Source organism: Pinus tabuliformis, chromosome 2_2 (assembly GCF_031772625.1).
Source record: "Pinus tabuliformis cultivar Carrire ecotype Pingquan chromosome 2_2, CPIR1, whole genome shotgun sequence".
Taxonomy (NCBI): Eukaryota; Viridiplantae; Streptophyta; class Pinopsida; order Pinales; family Pinaceae; genus Pinus; species Pinus tabuliformis.
Window position 1 is genome coordinate 423,152,324 of NC_142300.1, and position 25,882 is coordinate 423,178,205.

Genomic DNA, 25,882 nt, shown 5'->3' on the forward strand with positions numbered 1-25,882 from the left:
AGAGGGATACATTGACACATGTAGGGTGAGTTTTCAAATCCATGAGCCCCCATAGTAGCATAAAACACTCCATGGATGCCCGTAACCATTCAAATATTTTTCATGATTCACATATTGGACGAGGATGATGCACCTTATCCATCATGCCCATCTGGCCCCACATTTGCACCATACACTTGGAAGATGATCCAGGACTTGCACGATGATGTGACATCAGCTGCACCATCATCTTATCCCTTGTAGGTTATCTAAAGGCATCTACAATTTGTTTGGAGACCCATGAGGACACTTCTATGCCTCCACATGTCATTTGGAGCACCACAGGTTATTGTAAGGGACCAACCCCTCGCCACTGCTTTTGAGGGTCCTACTCTTCATTCTGACATCCATGGACCTCATTAGGCCTCTTAGAGGGCCCTACAACATGCATAGATTATTATTTTACTTCTTGAAGGCTTACTCTTTCATTTATGAGTTAGTTTGATGCACTCATCATCAAAAGGTTAACTATTAGAACATTATTTTATTTTTGGGGCTTATGTAGGCTAAGGAGGCTAATTCGAACTCCTAATTAGTGTATAAATACAAGTGAGATGAGTTCATTTTGTCATCATCACTTTGGATTGGATCTTTTCTCTCTCTTAAGAATTTCACACTTTTTCTAGAGGATGAATTGGAGCTTTATGGATGAATTTCGATGTGTGGATATTGGTCTATATTATCTTGGATCTTATCTTTTGTCAATTGTAGAAGGTTGGATATATTTTGTTACATGTAAGTACATGATTTTAATTTTATTCTTGTTTTAGTTTGTCATATGCATTGGACTGGGATTTTTTCTATTTTTAGAGATAATTGTTGCATGCATTTACTGCTTTAAATTGTAGAATTTTGTCTCTATTATAGCATATCTCAATGTATGGGCCATGTAATGCGAACGAAATCTCCTAGGGGTAATTTTATCAACTAATTGACCTTGATAAGCCATCTCCTTTGCATATTGAAGTATAAAAGTTGTAAGATTTCTTCTCTTTGACCCAGAAGGTTAACAAAGTAGTCTTGAGGACTCCTTGACTAAGAACCAAAGCTCCTCACTCATATTCAACATAGAATCGACTCTAAAAATACTAAGGCATTCATCCCACCAAGAGGTGGTCACCTAAAATAATATATTTTCACCTTTTTCCATGTCTATCCAAGTTGGGTCACCTAAGGTGTCATTTTGCCAACAAATTACTAATCCAAAAAGTTTGATTACTTACAGTCTTTTGCGTTGGTGTTTCATGAAGACCTCCTCAAAATTTGAGGCCATTAAGACGGTGGAGTTGTGAGAAAATCGAAGCCCTAGCTTCAGGATGAAAATTTGCCTCAACATCACGAAGAGCTAATACCTTATTGGATCAATTCAAACCTTTATGTTGATATTCTTTCTTTGATCCATTTCCATACCTTGTCTAGGTAAGGGATAATATTTGGTTTCCATACTCTTCTCCCCTACCGTAGACTAGGTCCACCTGGTCCCATGTGGTCCTGTTCACTTGAAAAGACAATTCTTTAAGAAACATCTGGGATACCATTTTCAATAAGAATTTTAGGGATTGTGAAATTCCTTCATAAGTGATATCTCATAAACCTAACCCTAAAATCCTCCCTTCCTTTCCCTAGAATACATTTTACATTTCTTAGAAAGAAAGCACACTCTATCTTTCTAACTATTCTGGCAAAGGGATTATTTGGGTCACTCCACTTCCTTTCATTGACTTATCCTTCATCAGTGACTCCATAATATGTAGAAATTCCCACTGTAGATCACCAAATATTGCAATATACTAAAGTTAAATACTTAATCAACTTCTACAAACAAACTTGCGAAAGCTTAACTGATTATGAGCAAGATCAAATAGAACACATATAATAGAGAATGATAAGTCAATCACACATGAACACAGAAGAATACTCTGGGGAAAGCCTCAACTAAAATACCCTGATCTCTGTATTAGCATACAGGTGGAAATATGTCCGGATTACACAAAGCTTTAGCTCACAAGCTATCCATCTCTTAGTACAATCCCTCAATACAACTCATAGACTAAATAGACACAACACCTGCCTTCCTCCAATCTTCCAAGCCTACTATTTCCTTGCGCAGTTTCTCCTGGGGTCCAATGCTACCGCCTATGTGAATTGGCCTCATCACACACTCATCAAACTGAAAAGTAACTACGTAATCCTCTAGGAATGAATTCCTTCTACATGCAAGAGATATCCTCAATGGAATATTCCTGCAACTGATAGTAAACTGTCCCATCATCTGATCTCAACTGGGTCTCTGACTGAACTGACATGCATGAATTATTTATGAGAGAATATTCAGTTATATGAAGTGTAACAGTTACATGCACGCATGCATTAACTAACTAAACTCACAATCAGTTCCACAAACTGTTGGAACTAATCTAACTAGACTTAACTCAGTTAACTGAGCTAACTAATTACAACTCAACGTACAACTCATCATGATCTCCTTAATCAAGGGATAACTTCCTCAATCAAAGGGGAAACTGTTTCATGTATTCACATAGAATTCATGTTTGATTTGCTACAACTATTTAATTCAAGATGTATTAATTAATTATTTTAAAAGCAACGACTAAGATCAAATTCGAATCTTAATTCTAAATTTTAGTTTAGGGACTAACTAAAATTGGAATGTATCCCGAAATGCTATTTATAGTAGTGTTATTTTTAGCACTTCTATTTTTAGCATTTCCTGTTGCTATTTTAAACACTCCCTCTCAACAAGAAAGGGATTATTAGTCACCCCAATCCTGTCGCTGTGGAACTCAAATTTGCATTTTGAGAATGCCTTATTCAAAATATCTGCATCTTGTTCCTTAGTCAAAACATACATCAACGACATGATCCTCTTCACCACACAATCTTGAAGATGATGGTACCGGATATCAATGTGCTTGGACATGTCATGAAATACTAGATTCTCAAAGAGTTTGATACAACTCTGATTATTGCAATAGATCACAGTTGGATCCATCCTCTAACGAAACAATCACACTAGATTAGTCCACTTCCAAATGGCCTCGCATGCTGCCTGACTGGAAACCATGTATTTAGCCTCTACTTAGCTAAGTGCAACTAACCTCTCTTTCCTGATGTAGCGAGAAACTACAATTGAACCAAGGTTGAATATTCCTCCAAAAGTGCTCTTCTGGTTTGATGGACTCCCTACTCAATCTGCATCTATGAAGCCCTGAAGCTTCACTCCCTTTGTCCATTTGTACCACAATCTATACTGATATGTGCCTCTGAGGTATCTCAGCACATGCTTCGCTGCCTTAAAAAATAACTTGGTAGGCTGAACCATAGCTTGACTCAGTTGGTTCACCACAAAGCACAAATCTGGTTGTGTGTTCACTAGATACATCAATGAACCCATGAGCTACAAATAAACAGTGGGAGCTACTACCTCACCTAAAGTAGCATCCCCCTTCCTCCAGTTACTAGCTAGAGGAGTTTGCATGGGCTTTCACTTCTCCATGTGGAATCGCCTAAGTATCTCATTGGCATACTTGCTGGTGAGCACTAGTATTGTAGCAAGAATGTTGCAACTCCTAGGGCTTCCTACTTTACTTTTATCAACCTGGTAGATAGTAACAAACTTGGAAGCAACGGTGTTTTATGCACAAGTACTAGCTCTTATTGCATGTTGTCACTTGGTCAACTGGCGCAAGATCACTAGGAGCTCAAGCCAATTTCTCTGTGATTTTAGAGAAGAATCTTTTAACTGTGATGAAAGAAAGCTAACTCTATAGAGGCTATCCTACTTGCAAAAAGAGAAAGAAGATTGGAGTATAAAGAAAACCCTAGCAAACCCTAATTTACCCACTAACCCTACTTTTGCGAAAAGAGAGGTAAAAACCTATGGAATGAATGCCATTACCTACTGAGGAGGTAAACTACATCTATTCAAGCTATTTCTAGAAAGAAATGAGAGAAAAAAACATTTTTTTGGTTTTTCATGTATTTTATGTGAAATTGTTATGCTTGTAATTTATATGTTTGTGGTTGTGGCAAAGATTTGGTGGTGATGGAAGGAAACCTTGGGGTTTGCAAAGGTGTACGAAGGTGTGGAGGGGTCTTAGGAAGCGTCTGGTAACCTTCTAGAGACTTTCTGTGCAATCAGACTTCAAAAAGTCACTTTCAAGAAATTTTATAGGAGGCTGCAGGGGATCTATAGGAGGATCTATAGGAGGATGCCGAGAGCTCTTTTTAGAGGTTTTAAGAGTGGAAAAAAGGTGGGAAAGGGAAGCTGAAAACTAGAGGGATGTGTTGAGGTGTTTGGGGCTTAACGAGGAGGACCAGGAAAGAAAATGATGGTTGGATTTGTGCAAATGGTGAGAGGAAAGCTTATGGAAAAAGTGAAAAAATTAAGGTAGATCCACGAAGAAATATAAATGACTTGTAAAACCTGTGAGAAATGTGATGATGTTGGCTACTTTATTGATGTATTGTGAGCTGAGGTGTGTTGTAATATATCTACACATGTAACTACCGAAACTGAGCAAGAAAATGACTAGCTTCACCAAGAAAATAGAACCATATCTCTTGTTAACCTAATTTCTGACCTAGAAACATGAAATGTTGAATAGTACTCTATGAATAGAGAGGCTTGCAAAGAGATTTATTAAAAAAATAAGAAAAAATCCTGGAAAAATGAATCTGAAGCAACCCTTTAACCTTTCAAATCAAATCATCACACTAGAAATTTCATGGAAGCAAAATTGTGTTTTTGGTGACAGCAATGGTGCCTTGACCTCAAATCATGGTCCCAGGAATGGAGAAAGGATATCAAGGCCTGTTGTTGGCCTTTTTGAATCTTAGCCTATCACTGTATTAACCTACTTCAGCAACTGAAACAAAAAGCAACTATGGAAACCATCAAAAGCAACCTATTCTAAACATGGTAAAATGAATCTATGTAACAGAAATTAACTCATGAACTGAAGCAAAAACATATAAGTACGAGGCAAGAGGCACTGGGTAGCTTGGGTTGGGCCCTAACCTAAGAGCTTCAACCCTCTGAAATAAATCAGTGTTGGCTTATAAAATATGTTATCTCCATTATCAAAATAAAAGTCACATTACATAAACTATTCACAAAAATAATCTCGAAAATGAGCTGAACAAGAGCTGCACAAAAGTGCGAAAGTTCTACTAATAACTGGCTAAAATACTGAGGCTCTAAGCCCCCCTATTTATAAAAATGGAGTCCCCCAATAGCCCTCCTAAAATCAAGGGGCTCAGCTTCCTAGAACTAGAGATAGATAACAGTTCTTCTTGACTTGCTTGGCTGCCCCTTGGATGCATCAATGTGGCTGTTTGTGCTTCGATTATTTGATGGAGGATTCGAGGTAGGGAGTCATAAATGAGGGAGACACCGTCCTACAAATCCTTTCCTTTGCTTTCCTCAAATATTGGCTGCCAAATGCTCATTAATCCTTTGACTTTGTCTAAAATTGACTAAAAATCTGCATAAAGCACACCATTAGACTTCATGGCATAATGACTAACCCAATTCACTGTATTAGCATAAATATAATAATATAATAAAAACATGCAATAAAATAATGGGAATGGTGGATTAAGCTAAGTTAGGAGGCCAAATGAGCCCATATAATTACCCATTTCTGAGGCTCATCATCACCCCCTACAGAATGGGTTTCTCATCCTTTAAGCAGCTAGTCCATCTCCTCATCCTTGATGGCTCCGATGGATTCCCTGACATCCCATGCTTCTAATGTGATACTTCCTCTTTATCAAGGAATTTTTCCTTTCTATCCACATCTTCCCATTGTTTTTGTTGTTCTTCTTCTTTTACACCTTCCAATAGTCCTAGCAGCAGTGGAGGACTGAATTTGAGGCCAATCCAATTGGCCTTCAAACTTTGCATAGAGTGCTTATACAATGGCACTCTCATCAAGGCTTCTCTCATCCTATTTGGGGAGTGATACTCCATGATATATAGGCTATGTGGTAATGTGTTCCACCTTCTAATGCAAGCATGAATGCAATCATCTCCAAACAATATCTCCATGTCCTCAAAACGTGCAATAACATGGGCCTACTCATTGATATACTTAGGGACACTTTGAGGATTATCTGCAAGGTGTCGGTGGCACTGATGAGAGCCATGGGGTTTGCTGGCTCAGCTCAGATAATTAAGGGCTCATTTAGATATTTTGCCATCAACTTCTTTATCTCTTTTGCCTTTTATCCTCATGGCTCATCAAAGATGCCATGGCCATTAGCTACAAGTCTCCTAACACAGCATTGGGGTCCCATAGGTTCATATCAGTAAGGGCCATGTTATGCAAATAAAACTTTGCCAATTTTGCCTTGTCCTCTCCTAAACTATGGTCACATAAATCCATGAGTTGTCCATAATCCTTAAAAGGTGTGGTGCCTCTCTGGGCCAGAGTCTTGATCTGGAACTAGAGCCACTGATATTTGAGGTATATTCCATATGATTTGGCTAGCTGCCTACACTAAAGTGCTTCCATCACCCAGCTGGCCATGCATGCTAACTGGGTTTCCCTGTCTTGCAGCTATTTTCTCAACATTTCAGTTTCTACCTAGGTTTCCCTTTCCTATAGTTGTTTTCTCAACACTTCAGTTTCTACGGGGGTTTCCCTTTCTTGTAGTTGTTTTCTTAACATTTCATTCTTTGCTTCTAAGTGAGATCTTTTGATTACTTCCACATGTTTTACAGTGGCCAACTCTCTGCCCATATCTCTAAGCTTGCTCTCCATGTGGTCAATGTCTTCCACCCCTTTGGACTTTTCAATTTGCATCCATCTGTGGCTCCTTACTCTTTCTTTTTCTAGCTCAAAGAAAAACGGGACTGCAAAATTTTGTGGGATGATTTTCCCTCCTTCCAAAAGGTTGTAATAAGAGCCTAAACTAGGCTATGGGTTAAGTTCTAGTATCCCTACTATTTCATCCTTCCCTCGATTTGATTTTCTGCCCTTTTCTCAAGTTTCTCAGTTTCCTATAGCTTTGTCAAGGTCTTCTATAGAGTGGTTTGTGCCTCCTGTAGGACATTTTTGGAGTCCTGAAGTTTGATCCTTTCTTTCCAAGTAGAAGATCTAGGGCTTCCTATTTCATAAGTAATGGGGGTTTTGGATGGAGATTCCTCCTTTTTGGTAGTAGGGGAATATTCAATGATGAAAGGCTCTTTTGAGGGTGGCTGAGGCTCTCCCATCTTTATCTTGGTGATTTTTCGAGCCTTGAAGTACATGGATGGTTGCCTTTTCCTTTTTTCCTTGGGCTTGACTAGAGTTCTGAGTGTAGCAAGAACATCTACTACCTCCCTTGCTAGTGTCTTGGGAGACATTTCCACAAGTTGTGCCTCATCTTCTTCATCTATTGTCTTTCCTGTCTTTGATGGCTTGGTTTCTTCTATCCCTGATTTGGTTTGCTCTTCTTTTTGCTTAGTTTTTTCCTTCTCTGTGGTAACCTTTTTCTAGACTGTCTTAGGCTTTTTACTTTCTGTTCTAGGCTTCTTATTTTTCTTTGCAGTGCTCTTATCCTTCTCTGTTTTTGGTTCCTTCTTCTTTTCTATTTTAGACTTATCTCCCTTGATGTCATGTCTCTCCTTCTCTATTTGGGTTTCCTCTTTCTCTATTTCGGACTCTTTTCTTTCCACTTGAGTGCTCCTTTCCTCTTCTTGAGTTTCCTTCTCAGCTTCCCCTTTTTGTTCTTCCTCCTCACTCTCAGATGGACTGAGGTCATAAGTGAGGGCTTTTATATCATCCTCCTTGGTCATATTTCTGAAAATCTCCCAGGATATGGGGATTGTGAAAGTGTGGAGGGCATATTCCACCAGCAATTTAATTAGCCCATGGTGAGCCAACTGATCTGGACCTCTTGCCTTCAATTTTATTCTAGATTCTATTAAGGATTGGAGGAGAAAATAGGGAATACTGAGTTTTTGGGGTGCCGGAAGGTCCATGCCATGCCTTAATTCATGCAAAAGTATGAAATGGTACCCATAAACATGTTGTAACTTCCTTCACAAGAGATGTACTTGATAATTTCATAATTGACCTCATCCCAGGGGTAAGGTATGCTTGTTCTCCTGATGCCATTTTTGTCCTCCACAGGATGCTCATTAGGCTAGAAAAAGGTTTTCTTGGCAACTTGACCCAGTGGTTTTTCTTCCTTGCTCCAAGGTAGTCCAAGTGGGAGACTGGTAAACCTACTGATGAATTTTGGGGTGATTTCTATAGTGAGACCCCTGAAACTGACAGTGGCATGAGCTTTTGAGTGAGGCGTCAAAGACAAGGCAAATTCCTCAGTTACTTCTTCATCATACCCATGGATCTTTTCAAAGAAGGGCATCCAATTTGCTCTAGTAAAACGGCCTACCACCTTTGGGTGTTCATGTAGCTTGGTTGAGTTTATAGGTTCCTTCCTCATAAATCCCCTTGTCATGATGTTTAGAGTCTTCTGGAATATCTTAGGTGAAGAGGGAGACAACAAATTTCAAACCTGAAAACAGAGAAAAAACTGAGGTTTTCTCTCAAGAAATAGGGAGAGTTTTTAATGCAATTTTCCTACCTTCCAGGCTCATTTTTTCTAAAATTGCTTTACTCCTTTGTATATGTGAGCATGAAGGTGGTGAAGAAGACAATATCTTAGAAACAGAGAGCAAAAAAAATTGTATTTTTTCTTAACAAATAGGCAGACCTTTCAATGCAATTTCCTTCTTTACAGGCTTAATTTTTCTAAAATTGCATCACTCCTTGTATATGAGAATATGCAGGTGGTGAATGAGACAATATCTTAGAAACAGAGAACAGATAAAACTGTGTTTTTTCTTTAAAAGAAATAGGCAGAATTTTGATTTCAATTCTCCTTCCTTTTCACTCAATATTTTAGTTGAAATCACATCACCCCTTGTATATACGAATATGCAGAGTGGGTTTACCAGAGCCTACCTCTTCAAGCTTGAATTTGCCATAAAAACCCAATTATTCCCCTGCGATACTGCTCACCGGCCCTCTTATAGAAAGGGATTTTGTAGGATCTATTTTTGTTCCTATAGATCGCGATAATGTTCCTGTAAAATTCGATAGGCAGAAGGGTTTTTAAAATGATAGAGAGCGGCTGTTTCGAGGCTCTAGGGGTGGTAGGTAGCTTGTTGTAGTCGAGAGCATGGCGATACAAATGAAAATAAAGGTGGTGAGTGCGGTCGCGAGAGCATACTTAAGCTTACGGGAGAGGTTTGCGGTGATGAGATGAGGTGGCAGGAAGGGTACGTTACCCTCATTTGGACCATTGCTCCCACTGCAGTGTCATCATGAAAATTTATGCCACCTACCCACAATCATTTCCATCATTCGTGTTGGAGTTCAAAATATCCGCCAGTACCTGTTTTGAGATTCTTATGGGTTGACTAGACACACGTACAATGTGAACTTTGGCTGAGCGCTATTGAACTGGATAAGGGTGGCCAGTTAGCTGGCCACCGATCTAGTTTAATATCAAACATCCCATTTGTTCATGTAGTTTTGGATTATACAGATGCAATAGAGGAATGGGTTTAGACACTTACCTGTAAGTCAAAATTTGTGCGTTGCAGTGCTGCTGCATGCCTAGACTTGGTGCTATATCCATGTATTTTTGCTGCCATATGCTCATGGCTTCTATATAAGTAGCTCAATTGCCTTGTACAGGTGATCTTCGATCAGGATTTGGCTTCTTACATGTTTTGCATACATGTGGCTGCACCGATTCTGCTTTTGGAGCTTTATTTTTAAGGGGATCAGTTACTACAGGAATCCTACAGGAGTTCCTGTAGCTACTTCTTCCTTTAGAACTTTTAGCTAAGTTTTATGCAAGGACCTAGGAGAAGCCTATTGAAGATTCTGATGATCATAGGGAAGCAGTCGGCAGGCTGTAGGTAAGTGGTAGGGGTGTTGTTTTTTTATTTCCTTTTGTTTTTTTTTTAAACAAGATTTCTATGTTTTATTTGCAGGGAGGAAAGAAAAAATTAGAAATGTTGTGGTGCAGGTATGGAATGGAGGGTTATGATGACAGATAGTTGTAGGATGGCCCATAGGCCTTCTGTGAAAGTTTCCATCTCTTCAATCCCTTCTTTGACTTGACTCTGAGCTCTCTATGATTTCTACAGGAGCCTCCTGTAGAACACACAGTGCCTCCTATAGGATGCATAGATCTAAGAAAAAGCAATACCAGGGGATGGAAAAAGACAGAAACAATGGAAGTGGATCTAGAAGATATTTACTAGGCTTCTGGCATGCCCCCTTTCCTTCTATGGTCCTCCTGCAACCTGCAATGCACTCAAAAGAAGTTAGTTTTTCTTTTTCTGTTTTTTTTTTTTAAGAGACAGCTAGGGTGCCTCCAAGAGGTTTTCACCCTAGCTGACAACCTTGGGCACCTCCAAGGGGAGATTTTCACCCAGGGATCTTTATTCTCCTCATTTTTTTTGTTTTTTTTTTTTCATCTCTAGGCTGCCTCAAGAGAGGTTTTCAGCCCCAAGATGGGACTGAAGTGCCTCATAGAGGTTTTCAGTGGAGTCCTTATATATATATATATATATATATATATATATATATATCATTTTTTTAATGAGTGGGTGAAGTGGAGGCAGAGGTTTGCTCCACTACTAACATTGTTTTACTGAGCTCCTCAGTGAATTCTTGCTTGGAGAGGGGCTTCTTCTAGATTTTCAACCTATGCCCATTGACAAGCATGGGGATGGCTTCCTCATCAATAGTCCTAATCAGAACTGAGCCATTGTCATTGCATTTTTCTATAATGTATGGTCCCAGCCATCTTGTCCACAACTTGCCCTTGAAATCTTTATACCTTGAGTCATACAGTAGCGCCCAGTCTCCTTCTTAGAATTGTTTCTCCTTGATGCTTCTGTCATGCCATATATTCCTCTAAAATTAGATTAATTTTGTGTGGAGAAGGGCCTGCAATATATGTTCATCCAATCCATTAAGCTGGAGTAACATTTCCCTTTGTGCATGGCTGAGATTTAGGTCCAGCTAAGCTGCCATCCTTAGTTTATTCTATTCAAATTCTATTGATAGCAGAGCCTTCTTTCCATAGACTAGCTCATAGGGTGCGAATCTTATGGTGGTCTTCCATGTGGTGTTGTAGGCCAAGGTGGCCTCAACCAATCGATCTAACCAATCTTTCCTGCTGCTGCTCACTACCTTAGTTAAAATTCCCTCCAAAGCTCTGTTGGTGACTTCCACCTATCCATTAGCTTGTGGATGGTAGGTGTGGAAGTCTTGTGCTTGATTTTATGGTGGATGAGCAGGTCTTTAATTAGATTGGAGGTGAACTAACTACCTTTATCTGTAACCAGTTCTCTTGGGTACCCAAACTTATAAAATATGTTCTCTCTTAAAAACTCGGCTACCTTTTCTTCATTTGTTGCCTTAATTTCCTTTGTCTCTGACCATTTTTTCAGATAATCGGTGCACACAATGATGTATTATTTCTAGTTTGGAGGGTTGATAGGACACACAAAGTTCACGCCCCACTTCTCAAATGGCTCAAAAGTCACTTGAGGCTACAAGGGCATCTCATCCTTTAGAGTAGGTTTCCCTATCCTTTAACACCGATCACAATGGCTAATATATCTACTCACATCTTGATGAAGAGTGAGCCAATAGTAACCTGCTTGCAGAATTTTGAAGGCAGTCCTCTTTGTTGCAAAATGGCCTCCACAGGCCCATCATGACAATTCAGGAGAATGTCAAAAACTTCCTCCTCTCTGACACATCTTCTCAAAACCTGATTTGGGCCAAGCTTAAAGAGATTGCCCCCAATCCAACTGAAAGGGGCACTTTTCCTCACAATCTTGCTCTTCTCTTTTGAGGATAGGTGTGGCAAGAACTGTGTTGAAACCAAGTAATTCACTATATTAGCAAACCTTGGAGAGAGTACTCAAATAGCGAATAGGTGTTCATCTGGCATCTGGTCATCCACCATTCCTTTCTCACCTATAGGTAGATTTACACTAGACAAAAAGTCAACAACAACATTTTCCTTACCTGGCTTATCAACAATGGTTAAATCAAATTGCTGCAATAAAAGAAAACACCTAATGATTCAAGCATTTACATCTGGTTTTTTCATTAAGTACCTAATTGCAACATGATCAATGTGTAGAAAGGTCTGATACCCTATGATTTAATGTTTGAATTTATTTAAGGAATGGACTACAGCTAGGAGTTCTTTCTCGATTACAGTGTAGTTCAACTTTGCCTTTGACAAGTTTTTACTTATAAAGTATATGGCTTATAAATTTTCCCTAAGGCTACTCCTATTGCTTTTTTCGAGGCATCTGAGTGAATGTGGAAAGGTAGGGCCCAGTTTGGACCTCTCAAAATTGGGGCAGTCACAAGTTTACTTTTCAAGGTATCTAGGGCTTCTTGACAGTTGTCAGTCCACATGAACTCGACATCTTTCCCCAAAAGACCAAACAATGGAGAGGCTAGCTTACTGAAATCTTTAATGAATCTTCTATAATATCCCACTAAGCTTAGGAAAATTCAGACATCTCTCACCTTTTGAGGAGGTGGGACCCTTTGGATGATGGTAATTTTGTTAGGGTCCACCTGTAATCCTTGTAGACAGATTGCATGACCTAGCATGGTCCCTTTAGTCATCAAGAATTCACACCTTTCCAGACTGAGGGACAGGTTCATTTCAATACACTTGTCCAAAAATTTTCCCAGGTTAGACAAATCTTCCTGGAAGTTAGAACCATAAGGAGTAAAATCATCCATATATATTTCCACTGAATCATGAACTAGTTTAGAGAATATACTCAATACTGCTCTCTAAAAAGTGGCGGGAGCATTGCACAAACCAAAATGAAGGACCCAATATGCAAAGGTGCCCCAAGGGCAAGTGAAAGTGGTATTGTCTTGGTCTTTTGATCTGATTTGGATTTGCTTGTACCCGCTAAACCCATCTAGGAAGGAGAAAAACTTTTTCCCCGCCAGACTATCTAACACTTGATCTATGAAAGGTAAAGGAAAATGGTACTTCTTGGTGTCCTTGTTCAGTTCCCAATAGTCGACAAAGATTCTCCACTTATCATTTTTCTTTGGCACTATCACCAAAGGAGAGACCCATTCACTGTCAGAGATGGGATAGATGAATCCTGCATCCAGTAACTTTTGTAATTCTTCCTTGATAATGTCTTTAAGGGCTGGATTCATCCTCCTTTGAGGCTACGAGACTGGTTTGCAATATTCCTTAATGTAAATGTGATGAGTAAAGACCGAAGGGTGCACTGCCTTCGTCTCCTTATAGCTCCAAGCAAAGACATCCAAATGGTTTCTCAATAAGCTACACAGTTCCTTCTCCTGAGAGGTGGATAGGGATGAGTTGATTTTCAAGGTTCTTTCTGGGCTGAACTCTATATTCTTAACTCGGAGAAAGGCCGGGTCAGCCCCACAGAAATCAACTAAAGGATTGTCTTGGGTTTCTTTCACTAGCTCTTCTAATGGAAACATACTGGGGGGTGGATTCTAAATGAAATTTTCAATGATATCATCCTCAGTTTGTGGTTCCCCCCCATGGCAGCTTCTACTACACACAGTGGTGTAGAATAGACTTCATCCTCATATTCCTCCTCCAACCACAGAGGTATATCATGTTCTAACAAAGGTTGGGAAGGAAGGTATAGGACTAGTTGCTTGGACATATGCCCATTCTTGATTGTCATGTTCCCAGCTCAACAATTGATGTAGGCATCTACAGTAGCCAACCAGGGTCTTCCCAAGATGAGAGGATACCCAGTGAGCTCTGCGTTTGGATAGAGAACCATGAAATCAGTAGGGTACTCCCATGAATCGATGGAGACCATTACATCTTCCATAATCCCTTCAGGGGTCACAGTAGAGCGGCCTGCTAACTGCAGTACTCTTGTGGTCTTTCACAGGGAGCCATGGAGGTTGAGCTTGATCATAGTGTCCTTGGTCATCACATCAATGGCAGCCCCCAGATCAATTAGGGTATGGGGGATCATGGTGCCATTGATGTGGACATCGACTACTAGGCTTCCAAGGTTTAGATACTTTGGACAGTTGTTCTATTACATTGATGGTTGGGGCATCTCTCTTGTGCCTGCATGGATGCCTGAAGCACTTCTCTTTGATCATCTTGTTGTATATAGGCACATCCTTTATGTCTTGGAGAAGTGGTATCTTTACACATAATTGTTTCAATTCTCGTAGAAGTTCAGCTTCTTCTAGGGTAGGTTGGGTTGCTCTAAATAATCTCTCAGGAAAGGGTGGAATTTCTTTCGGTTCACTTTCCTCCTTATCTTCCTCATCCTCCTTAGGGGAAGGTTGGCTATCTGGGAGAACCTTCCTAGATCATAGGTTAATCTCTTGAATCTCCATAACATAGGTTGGGCATGATGGTTCCACACTAGATACTTGCTAAGCCTATCTGTTATTCGGGTTTGGGTTCGGTTGAGTAGGCATTTAGGGTTGCCTTAGTGGAGTAGGAGGCAATGGTTGCAGTTGAGTAGGTGGTGGAGGCAAAAGAGTGGGAGGAGAGTTATACTAGGGCCTCCACCCCTGATGAGGTGCATTCCACTGAGGTTGTGGCTGAGCATAGGAGTGAAATGAATGAGCAACTGGTTGAGCATGAAATTGAGATGGGTATGACCAAGGAAGAGGTGTGGACTAGGAAGGATGAGCATGGGGGACCGAAGAAGGCATAGAAGTGGCTTGAATGAGGTTGTAGTATGCGTGGAATGTTCCTTTCATTCCCTACTGGTAAGCAGTGTTTTTAAAACCGGAACCGGTGACCGAACCGGTCCACCTAGCTAACCGGTTTACCGACCGGAACCGGTCTAACCGGGACTGGTTTGGTCTAAACGAACCGGTTTTTAAAAAATACATTAAATAATTAATTTTTAATGAAACAAAACTATTTTTAAGATGTAAAACCATGATTCCAAGCCAATAGAGACAAAATATGCAAAGTTTGCTCATTTATATACCATGCAAAGGTGAATATATCAAAATGGCACCGAGTGCAATACATATCATCGACAAAATAGCAAAATACATAAGAAATGAGGCTCTAAATGGCCTATAAAGTCCAAAAACAATGCTGCAAGCTATGAGGCCATTGGCCTACTACAAGTCTACAGTGTACACATGATCAATCATCAAGTCCATCACCACTACTAGACACAGGATCATCATCAGGAGCTACATAGACATCATCTGGTTCAGAGTCTGAGGATGCCTCAGCACAAGTCAGAGTAAGGTCTGAGTTACCTATGTGTTTGAGACTGAGTCGTGAAAGAAGTTCAAAGCCAGATCTCTGTAATATTGTTGTGTAATCTGAACTCTCCTAAAAGGGCCTAATCTAGGCCTTGTTGCAGATATTTTCTAGCAGAACTTGATCAAGATATTTAAAACATATTGATGACACCTTGTTGATGGACTGACGCCAGCAACCTGTGGAATAAAAGGTTCAATCACAAAGCGAAGATGCATGACAAGAATTTATTATACAGGAAAGAAGTAATGAATTAGTCATGAGAATGCAGACCTACAAAAAGATCATTGAAACAAAGCCAGAAATCAAAGTCCAAAACATATTAAAGAAGGCCCGTCGTGAAGTTTACAAACAGATTTTGAATTGCACTGTCAAGTACCTCATTTCTCTTTGAGATTTATTTTGTGCTTTTTTGAAATACAAATCATTTCATAGTTTGAAGGACTCTAAGATCTCCATGCAAAAGACATTACAATGATGGGTAGCTCAGCATCTCATAACTCACAGCCATAAATGAGTCTAACAAAATTATAAGTCTGCAAATGAAAGGTATGCATCATGGCTTGATTTACCCACAGTGACCTTAATCAATATTAAAGATTTTGCTTTGGCATCATTCTTAAAAAATTTCAAGGCTTGGAATAAAAGACAGGTATCAAGAGGTTGATTTCACAAGAATATGATCAGTCAGATCATAGAACTGTCAATCTTGTTGAAGATTGGCAGCTTCGGTCAGAATTTCGTTAGCAAATTAATGGAGAAACTTAATATTTATGACTTTGGCCAAGTCAGCCTCGTAGAAGACAAGTTGGCCCCACATTTCTGACCAGCATTGACTATCTTGATTGACTTGTCCATAAACCGGCCGGTTTAGGACAGAACCGGCCGGTTAGCAATAAACCGGCCGGTTTTGACCTAAACCGGCCGGTTTTTACCGGTTAGGTCTATTTTCTGGGCAAATGAGGCTTCTAACCGGTTTTTTTCACCGGTTCTGACCGGTGAGCCTCCCAACCGGCCGGTTAGGCCGGTAACCGGTCAGACCGGAACGGTTTTTAAAACTATGCTGGTAAGGTCTAGGTCCATGCGGCCTCCTTTGGTTTATGAAATAGAGTGGTTCTGTGGCTCCTTCAGCCCCTTGGTATATAGCTCTAAGTCCAAGCAAGGAAGGGCACTTATTTAGGATGATCTTCTTCACAGACTGAACACACCTCTATAGAGTTCAATGGGAATTCGTTCCTAGGATGCCTTCTGGTGCACTTAGGACGAAAAATGGCCAAAGCCCTCTTTGATTCCTCTTGTTTCCTTTTGATATGCAAGGTATCAATTTACATGGCAAGAGTCTACAGCATCTCACTATTGAAATCTTCCAGCATGTTTCCAAATTCACCTTTGAGGGATGAACTAGACGAGGAGGTACTGGCCATGGGTTGATTCCCCCTACCTCTCTTTCTAGCTGCCGTAGAATGGTTTCTAAAGATAGTCTTGATGTCTTCATAAGGTAGCTAGTAGATATCTCCCCCAACTAGTAAATGGAGAGCAATTAGAAGGTCTTCCAAAATTCCTCTAAGTAGGACCAACTTCAAAGATTCGGGGTCAAGTGTGCACCTGGCCCTTTTATAACTAAGCTGGAATCTCTATTCATAGTCCTCCAAGGATTCATCACTTCCCATGGTCATTCAGAAGACTTCTTCCTTGGTATCTTTTAACCTACAATAGTCTCGATATTTGTTATAAAAGCCTTGCTGCATGTGAACCCAAGTTGTGATTTTGTTTCCAAGTAACCCGATGAGCCAGCGCAGTGCTGCATCCTTGAGGGTAGAAGGAAACAGTTTCAACTTCTCCTCATCTTCTGCATAGTCATAGGTCTGACAGATAACAACAAACTCAAATAAGAAGGTGCCAGGATATTCTGTAGTTAATCCATAGAAATGAGGTGGGGTTGAAGGGCTTATGTTCTTCATTTTAGTGTCCCCATTGGTTTCTCGGATGGGAAAAGTACCCTCTACTCTTTCTCCATTCCCCCTAGAATTTATGTTTTCAGCCATGGTCTCAGGAGGGATGGTTTCTTCCTCTTCTTCTCCTATAGGTTCTTCAAATATTTCAGGTTGTTCTCCTAAAGGATCTTCTCGATCACTGCCACTGAAGAAGAGAGAAGGGTGGCTTTGTGATGTGGTGGGGGTGTTGGGTAGGAATTTCCCTGAATTATCTCTGTTCCTATGAGGCATGAAATGGAATCTCTTTTTTTTTTTTTTCACTGCTTGTACCTGCAAAACTGATTGAACAAACAAATTGCAACTATTGAAATGAACTTGTTGAAATGGAAATTGCAGAATGGAAATGAAAGCAAGGAAATGACTAATCTACTTTTGTTGAAAAGGAAATTTTAGAGTTGAAATGACTAATCTACTTTTGTTGAAATGGAAATTGCAGAATTGAAATGAGAGCAAAGAAATGTAGAAATTGAAAGAAACAACTACTCTAGTTTTGCTGAAATAAACTACTTAGCAAAATGTTGCAGTAGAAGATAGAAGAAAGCAATAATCACAAAATACTCTGACACTTCCCCATCAATGGTGCCAAAAAGTGGTGAGCACCAGTATTGCAGCAAGAATGCTACAACTCTTGGGGCTTCTTACTTTACTTTTATCAACCCAGTAGTTTGTAACAAACTTGAAAGCAACGATGTTGTATGCGCAAGTACTATCTCTTACTGCAGGTTGTCACTTAGTCAGCTAGCACAAGATCACTAGGAGCTCAACCTAACCTCTATGAGTTTCCAGAAGAAGCTTTTAACTGTAATGAAAGAAAGCTAACTCTATAGAGGCTATCCTACTTGCAGAAAGAGAAAGAAGGCTGGAGTATAAAGCAAACCCTAACAAACTCTAATTTACCCACTAACCCTACTTTTGCAAAAAGAGGGATAAAAACCTATGGAATGAATGCCATTAGCTATTAAGGAGGTAAACTATATCTATTCAAGCTATTTCCAAAAAGAAATGACGAAAAAAAAAAACATATTTTTGGGTTTTCATGTATTTTATGTGAAATTGTTATGCTTGTAATTTATCTGTTTGTGGTTGTGGAAGAGATTTGGTGGAAATGGAAGGCGACCTTGGAGTTTTCAAAGGTGTACGAAGGTGTGGAGTGGTCCTAAGGAGCCTCTCGTAACCTTCTAGAGACTCTCTCTGCAAACAGACTTCAAAAAGTCACTTTCAAGAAATTCTACAGGAGGTTGCAGGGGATCTACAGGACGATCTATAGGAGGATTTTGAGAGATCTTTTTAGAGGTTTTAAGAGTGGAAAAATGGTGGGAAAGGGAAGCTAAAGACTAGAGGGATCTGTTGAGGTGTCTAGGGCTTAACAAGGAGGATCATGAAAGAAAATTATGGTTGGATTTGTTCAAATGACAAGAGGAAAGATTATGGAAAAAGCACAGAAATTAGGGCAGATTCGTGAAGGAATATGAATGACTTCGGAAACCTATGAGAAATGAGATTTTGTTGGCTGATTTATTGATGTATTGTGAGCTGAGGTGTGTTGTAAGAGATCTGCACATCTAACTACCGAAACTGAGCAAGAAAAGGACTAGCTGCACCAAGAAAATAGAACCATATCTCTTGTTAACCTAATTTCTGACCTAGAAACATGAAGTGCTAAATAGTACTCTATGAATAGAAAACTTGCAAAGAGATTTATTATAGAAATAGGAAACAATCTTGGCAAAATGAATCTGAAGCAACCCTTTAACTTTTCAAATCAAATCATCACACTAGAAATTGCACGGAAGAAGCAAAACTGTGTTTTTGGTGGCAGCAATGGTAGAAAGGAGATCAAGGTTTGTTGTTGGCCTTTTTGAATCTTAGGCTATCACTGTATTAACCTACTTCAACAACTGAAACAAAAACCAGCTACGCAAACCATCAAAAGCAACCTATTCTAAACAAGGTAAAATAAATCTATGTAACAGAAATTAACTCATGAATTGAAGCAAAAACATATCAGTACAAAGCAAGAGGTGTTGGGCAGCTTGGGTTGGGCCCTAACCCAAGAGCTTCAGCGCTCTAAAAAAGGTTAGTGTTGGCTCAGAAAATATGTCATCTCCATTTTCAAAATAAAAGTCACATTTCATAAACTGTTCACAAAAATAAGCTCGAAAATGAGCTGAAAAAGAGTTGCACAAAAGTGTGAAAGTTCTATTAATAACTAACTAAACTACTGAGGCTCTAAGCCCATGTATTTATACAAATGGAGTCCCCCAACAACCCTTCTAAAATCAAGGGCCTCAGCTTCCCAAAACTAGAGATAAACAACAGTTCTTCTTGACTTGCTCGGCTACCCCTTGGATGCATCAATGTGGTTATTTGTGCTCCGAGTTTCTGATGGAGGATTCGAGGTAGGGAGTCATAAATGAGGGGGACACCCTCCTACAAATCCTCTCCCTTTTTTTCCTCAAATATTGGCTACCAAATGCTCATTAATCCTTTGACTTTGTCCAAAATTGACCAAAAATCTACATAAAGCACACACTGGACTTCATGGCATAATGAAATTCACTCTATTAGCATAAATATAATAAAAAACATGTAATAAAATAATGACAATGGTGGATTAAGCTGAGTTAGGAGGCCAAATGATCCCATAAAATTATCCATTTCTAGGGATCATCACTTGCCTCGAGACGCAAACACTTCCCCATCCTTCTGCCACACTTCCATGCCTAGAAAATAGTGCATAAGACCCATGTCTTTCATCTCGAACTCTCTTGCAAGGTCCTCCTTGCAAGACTTGATCAACTGATCATCACCTATCAAAATCAGATCATCCACATAAAGAACAATGATCAATGGCTTACCTTCTACCATGATGTGGTAAAGGTTCGCATCTACTTTACTCTTGGTGAAGCCCAACCCAGTGAAATAGTTGTTGATCCTAGTGTACCAAGCACAAGGTGATTGCTTTAGCCCGTACAAAGCCCTCTTTAGTTGGCACACATGTGACTCATGATCGAAGGTCTAAAAACCTTTTGACTGCTCAATGTACACCTCTCCCTCAATATTCCCATTGAGGAACACAGTCTTCACATCCATCTGATGGATCTTCCAACCCATCTGAGCTGATAGTGCCAACATCGATCTGATAGATAAGTACCTTGCTATAGGAGCAAAATTCTCATCGTAGTCAATCCCCTCGACCTGTGAGAAATCACGGGCAACAAACCTTGCCTTATGTTTCTCAACACTTCCATCAGCTGCCTGCTTTACCTTGTAAAGCCATCGGGAACTCACCACTGACATGTCTAGAGGTCTTGGGACAACATCCCAAACATAGGTTCAAATGATGGAGTCGTACTACTCCACCATAGCATCAACCCAGACTAGTTGCTACACTGCTTCCTCTAATTAAGAAGGTTCAGACTCTACACACTCCCCAACCAGGGCCATGTAACCAGTGTATCGGTCAGGTGACCTCCTCTGTCTACACTGAGAAGATGGCTCTCCCACATTCTCTCATGCATCCATTATCAACATGTCAGCTTCCCTTGAGCGTTTCTGCCCATCTCTAGAAGACTCAGCATGAGTGGATGTCTCCACTCCCGGATCCTCAGCATGAGACTGCTCCGCATCAATCTGAGGCTCCTCCTCCTTGGGAACTGAAAGTTCCTTCGCTACATGCAACTTGAGCTCCCTCTCAAGTTATCCTCGCATGGCTTTCTACTCGTCAAACTTCAGATCTCTACATACCACTATCCTCTGACTGGTAGGCAAGAACACCTGATAGTTGTGGGGTGTATTAGTGTACCCCACAAGTACCCCCAACTCAGCTGTTGGATCTAGCTTCTTCTGGGCATCTTTGGTCACATGGAAATAAACTGATGATCTAAAGATCCTGAAGTGACTCACATCTGGTTGCTTCCCGGAAAAGGATTCCATTGGTGTCTTCATCCCCAGTATATGGTGTGGGCTTCTGTTATGCAATTATACTGATGTATTGCATGCCTCAGCCCATAAATGAAGTGGTAGGCTTTGGTCATGCAACATTGCTCGAGCTGCTACCACAATTGGTTTGTTCTTCCTTTCAGCCACCCCATTCAGATATGGGTTATGCAGTATCATAAACTCCCTTTTATTTCCTCCTACTATGCAGAAGTCGTTAAACTGTTGGGAGACATACTCTCCACCATTATCACTACGCAAGGCTTTTATTATCTTTCCATATTATTTTTCTGCCATGGATTTAAACTCACAAAACCTTGAGAAGGTCTGATCCTTCTTCTACATAAAGTAGATCCAACATTGTTATGAAACCAGCTCAAGAAAAGATAGAAAAGATAGATCAACGCCTTGGAATTCAGCCTCTTCGAGGGGGCAACCTCCTTTACATTACATAAATGAACAATTATTTGATGATTCAAATGACAAAACCTCCTTTCTATATATAGGAGTCTAAGGAGTCACAATATAATCCAACTGACCTAACAATAATAATATAAAGGCACAATAATAATAATAGTGGGCTTCTATGGGGCACAATAGTAACAATATGGGCACTACATGGGTACATCAATATAATAAGTGGGTTATACTAATAACAATTAGGGGTTACACTAGTAGTATAGGGGCCTAACATGCCCCTCTCCTTCAAAAAGCGTTGTCCTCAACACTTGAGTAGTTCTTGATTCTTCTATATAAAATTCTTGTCCTCCCATGTGGAATCTTCAGCGGGTAAGTTATTCCACTTGATGAGATACTCTGAAATTGATCGATTTCGTAGCTGTCGGGTTCTTATTTCTGTGATTTCTCTAGGTTCTAATATGATTTTTCCTTCCTCTTCAATTTCTGGCAATATTGTTTGAATTGGGATCTTTTGCAACTTTTGAATAAGTGGCCATACTTCTTCGTCCTTGTTCCATTCTTCCCTTGCTTCGTTTATTCAATCTGGTTGGATAATATAAATAGCACAAAACAATGCTTCCACATCCTCATCCTTGAAGAGTCTTCCCATTCAGTAAGGTTGCCATTTTTTAAGTGCATGTAGTATTGCCAACGTTTCCTTCTCATAAATAGCTTGCTTGAGATGTAGCAGTAAAAATACCCAATCACCTACATCAAAACATTTTTCACTACGATGTTGATATACCTGCTGTTTCGTTTGATTTTGCATCGAAATGACATTATCCTTTAAAAGTTGGAGAACTTGTTGTTGATGCTCGATGTGATCTTTCACTGCTTGAAACTTTTTCTTCTTCATATGTCCTTCTATCTCTAGAGTTTGAGGAGTGGTAATTTCTTCCAATCCTTTACAAGATATGGTAGGATTCATTTCTTGATGCTCAATGTGATCTTTCACTTCTTGAACATTTTTCTTCTTGATATGTCCTTCTATCTTGATAGTTTGAGGAGTGGTAATTTCAAACATTGAATTACGGGATATGGTTGGATTCATTTCTTCTTTCTCGATGTGATCTTTCACTTCTGTCACCTTTTTCTTCTTGATATGTCCTTCTATCTTGAGAGTTTTAGGAGTGGTAATTCTTGCCAATGCTTTACAAGATATGGTCTGATTCATTTCTTCTTTCTCTGGGGTGGGGTCCTGGCGTATATCTTCTTCTTTTGATGTTTCTTGATCATTTTCTTCCTCCTCTTCATATTCTATGTAAAATAATTTCTTCTCAGCACACTTATGACCTTTAGTGCATTTGCTATCACAATTGTAACAAAGCCCTTTTTCTCTTTTTTCTTCCAATTGTTGTGGTGTAACCCTTGTAGGTTGTGGAAGGCTGGGAGAAACAACACTTCCATCTTTATAGTTGTGAGGGGTAGGCTTCCTAGTTTCCATAATTTTGCTTTCCACTATGTCACAAAGCCCTTTTACTCTTTCCAATTGTTGTGGTGTTGCTCTAAAGAAGGTGTTGCTCTTTGTATCCTCATAATGTGCTATCATTTCCTCCGTGAAAATTGACCACGTAACAAGTCGTTTACGAGAATAAAGCCCTTCGTACCATAAAAATTGATCTAGTTCTAAATATGAATATGTAATACATACCTTTTGTAATAGTTGTACACCATGTAGATCAAAATATTGCTCCATCTGAAGTATCCAATTTACCGGATCCTTGCCATCAAACTTCCTCATCTTGCTTTTTCTTGATTTTAGGAGCTCGACCTTGAAACGACTGTAATTTTGTACTTTTGGATCTTTAAGTTCTGAAATTGTGAACTATAGTTTCCCTATGTGTCCTCTTTCCAATGCCACTACTCTGATCCAAATTGGGTTCTCTAAGAAAAAGTTTTGCACAATCTCCCAAGATGACTTGATTATAGACCTTTACAGAAGAGCGAAATTGTATGAAGTTCCACGTGTCACTCTTTCGACCTTTGGATCTAAAAAAGATATAAAAAAAAACTATAGTCCATCCTCTTTCTGTACCCTTTTACGAAATTTCAATCCGATCCCCAGAGAGAAAGTTATGATGATTTTTCCCAGGTTACCTGTTTTAAATGTAATTCAGGAGTCTGCAAAAATACCAGCTTCCTCAGACCATATCTCGACAAATGTCACACGAAAAGATCGGAAATTTGGACCCAAGGTTCAGCGCGATTTACTCTCAAATGGGTTTTTTTTTTCAACTTCTGAAACGTCACAGAAAAAAAGTTATAGCGAAAATGCCACGATGACCTGTTTGGAGCAGCGAAACCCTAGAATCCAAAGCTCTGATACCAAATGTTATGAAACCAGCGCAAGAAAAGATAGAAAAGATAGATCAACGCCTTAGAATTCAGCCTCTTCGAGGGGGCAACCTCCTTTACATTACATAAATGAACAATTATTGGATGATTCAAATGAAAAAACCTCCTTTCTATATATAGGAGTCTAAGGAGTCACAATATAATCCAGCCGACTTAACAATAATAATATAAAGGCACAATAATAACAATAGTGGGCTTCTATGGGGCACAATAGAAACAATATGGGCACTACATGGGTACATCAATATAATAAGTGGGTTATACTAATAACAATAAGGGGTTACACTAGTAGTATAGGGGCCTAACAAACATCTACGAGAAAAATCATCAATAAAAATAACATAGTATGTTTGTTTAGCAGTAGAGGCTGTAGAGAATGGTCCACACACTTCTATGTGAACTCGCTCCAAGATTGCTCCAGCTCTACTATCTCGATCCTGAAAGGAATATTTCACATAATTACCCAAGGTAGAACCTTTGAATGTATCCGTCTACTCCAGTTTTCCCTTGGGAAGTCCGGTATAAATTTTCTGCATGATCTTCAAGGCCACATTGTTCAAGTGGCCCAATATTCTATGTTGTATCTCACCATCATCTTCACTCTACACCAACTTTTCTTTGGAACTCAACACAACATAGTCGTCTACCTTCAGCTTGTAGAGATTCTTTACTCAAATCCCAATTCTCTTGGTTTGTCGAGTGCCGATATGCCTCAGGAATACCTTTCCTTTACTAAAGACTACATCATAGCCTTTGTCTTCCAGCATAGTGAGAGACACAAGATTCTTCTTTAGACTCAGTTCATACTTTACATCAGTCAGGGTGAGGAGAACTCCTTGCTCCCTCCAAAACACAACCATACCTTCACCTGAAACATGGTACTTTCCATGATCGCCCATCTCGATCCGCATCTGGAGATCCTTCTCTTCCAAGGTACTGAAAAGGTTCTTGTCACCGGTCATGTGGAATGAAGCTCCTTTGTCCGGGTACCAAACACATCCCACCATGAATGAAACCATGCATGCGATGAGAGAGAAAACCAATTCAAACTGTGAGGCTAGTGCCTCATCATCTGATCCCTTCGAGGATCCCTTCTTGGATTTCTTCTGTGGACAATTCGTAGGATAATGGCCCACCTCATGACAATGAAAGCATCGCACTTTTGATTTGTCAAACTTCTTCCCACCATGGGAAGTACTAGATTTTGGTTGGGATGCCTTCCCTTTCCCTTTCCTTGCCTTAATTGCTAAGGCTAGTTTTTCTTCATCATCTTGCTTTGATGAAGATCCATCTCTGGTGCTTCTTCTTATCTCCTCCTGCATCAGATCTGACGAAAGTCGTTCCCAATCTAGAAGTTTCTCTCTTCCATTTACCAAGTCTTGGTAGCTATGCTAGCTCTTAGGAAGGCTGAGGAGATCAAGACTCACCATGTCATCATTGACTGTCGTGATCCCTACACTTCCATGATCATCATTGCAGGTGGTGAGCTTGTTCAGACATGTAGAGATCATGTCACCCTTTTCACACTTGATTTTTTTAAGCTTGTCTTTTAGCGCCAGCTTCCTCTGATCGCTAGTGTTCTGATATAGATCTTTTGATGTTTACCACATTGAAAATGGTGTCTCCTTCCCATGGAGGATTGAGAAAATGTTGTCTCGAACTCCCTCCATGAGGATTCTCCTCGCTTTAGCCACACATTTATTCCATTCCGCCAATTCTTAGGCATTAGTTGCTACGGGCTTCGGGACTTTTTGATCAATGAA